We start from the raw sequence: 2,464 nt of genomic DNA on the forward strand, positions 1-2,464 counted from the left end.
ATCTATCTATCTATCTATCTATCTATCTGTCTCATATCTATGTTATTTATCTATTCTATCTATCCATCCATTATCTATCTATCTATCTATCTAGCTATCTATCTCATATCTATCTATCTATCTATCTATCTAGCTATCTATCTCATATCTATCTATCTATCTATCTATCTATCTATCTATCTATCTATCTATTCTATCTATCCATTATATATTCTATCTATCCATCTATTATCTATCTATTCTATCTATCCATTATCTATTCTATCTATCCATCTATTATCTATCTATCTATCTATCTATCTATCTATCTATCCATTATCTATCTATTCTATCTATCTATCTATCTATCTATCTATCTATCTATCTATCTATTCTATCTATCCATTATCTATTCTATCTATCCATCTATTATCTATCTATCTATCTATCTATCTATCTATCGATCTATCTATTCTGTCTATCCATTATCTATTCTATCTATCCATCTATTATCTATCTATCTATCTATCTATCCATTATCTATCTATTCTATCTATCTATCTATCTATCTATCTATCTATCTATTCTGTCTATCCATTATCTATTCTATCTATCCATCTATTATCTATCTATCCATTATCTATCTATTCTATCTATCTATCTATCTATCTATCTATCTATCTATTCTGTCTATCCATTATCTATTCTATCTATCCATCTATTATCTATCTATCTATCTATCTCTATTTCTATTTATTCCTCTATCTATGTCTGACTAAACTATGAGGACAAGTCACAGCATTACTGAATCTTAGTTCCTAGCAGTTGACGGAGAGAAAACAGTATTTTTTATATTAGAAGAAAGATCTGCTCATACTGTAACCTTGTGCTGATGATGATGGTGAGGAGGAGACTGTGACATTACTACTAATCCTATTTAAGGTGCACCTGGCCCCAGTACTCTGTAATTATCACTATATGTGGCTGTATGGGGAGCGTGAAATCTCTTGCCCCCCTTATCCACAAGAGGATCAATTCTGTGGAATGTAATTGTCCTGTTCTCATATGTCTGAACGTGGAAGAAATTAGGTAGATTATCTGTCTGTCTGTCTGTCTATCTATCTATCTATCTATCTATCTGTCTCTCTATCTATCTATCTATCTGTCTCTCTATTATCTATCTCCTATCTATGTATCTATCTATTGTATCTAATATATTCTATATATCTATCTATCTATCTATCTATCTATCCATTATCTATCTAATCTCATCTATCTTTTCCTATCTTTCTATGAGTCTATATTTTATCTATCTATCTATCTATCTATCTATCTATCTATCTATCTATCTATCTATAAATCTATCTATCTATCATCTATCTAATCTAGTCTATATTTATTTCTCTCTCTCCATCCATCCACTCTTCTACATCTCTATCCCTTCTGCCTCATACCTGTGTGCCTGTTTCTGTTTATTTTATCTGGAAACCTCTATATGCTCAGATGTACACATACTGTAACACACAGGTATCATCAGTAAATCACTGCCGCTAGAAAAGCATAAAAGTATACAGAAGGCATTGTGTTGGTATTAGGACTGATGGTCCTAGACGATTGCCTTTATGCTGCAGTATGAAATGACCTACAGTTAAAACACAAGTCACCCAACTCTATAGTGCAGCTTGTAAAAATTAAGAACCAATGGAGAGTATTGAATGGATGATGACGTCAGCCAAATCTGAAGAATGTGACATCATTTGACTCTAACTCTCCTACTTGCACGAAATTTCAGATGATTTCAGTGCATTTTTCTGCGCAGCTGAGGGAAGTTCTCTGTACAAATTCTATTAAGACGGCTTTGCCTGCATCCTATATAACAGAAAGGAATCTATCTGTCTGTCTATCTATCTATCTATCTATCTATCTGTCTATCCATCTTTGTCTATCTATCTATCTATCTATCCATCTATCCGTGTCTACCTCATATCTGTCTATGCATCCATCCATATTCGTTCCAGAACAACAAAGGACAATCCAATAATTTTATTGGTAATAATCAATCTGTTGTGCATCAAAATAAGGACAAACAGGGATAATTATAATCACCTACTAGTAATCTTCTGCCTACTAATAGTTATCCACTGCACAAGTATTACTGTATAATAATATTAACAAGCAGTACACTTCTACTAGTACTGTTACTACTACTGTTACTACTACTAAAAATAATAATAATAACGATGATGATCATGTGGAATAAATCCATGTTAACTATTCGATGAATTCCAACACATTATTGGAAATATCATAATGCGGATCCTGTTCAGCCATAAATCCCGTCTGCCCCCGCCCCTGTGTGTATTACCCTAGGACAGTGAAGCCACTCTATATGATCCTTGTATAGTCACAAGGTTCGGAGCTGACACTGTGCAGTGCATGCTGTATGTATGGTGTATGGGGGCAGTAGTGCCTGTAGATAATGAGG

The sequence above is a fragment of the Bufo gargarizans genome, chromosome 4 (assembly GCF_014858855.1).
Source record: "Bufo gargarizans isolate SCDJY-AF-19 chromosome 4, ASM1485885v1, whole genome shotgun sequence".
NCBI lineage: Eukaryota > Metazoa > Chordata > Amphibia > Anura > Bufonidae > Bufo > Bufo gargarizans.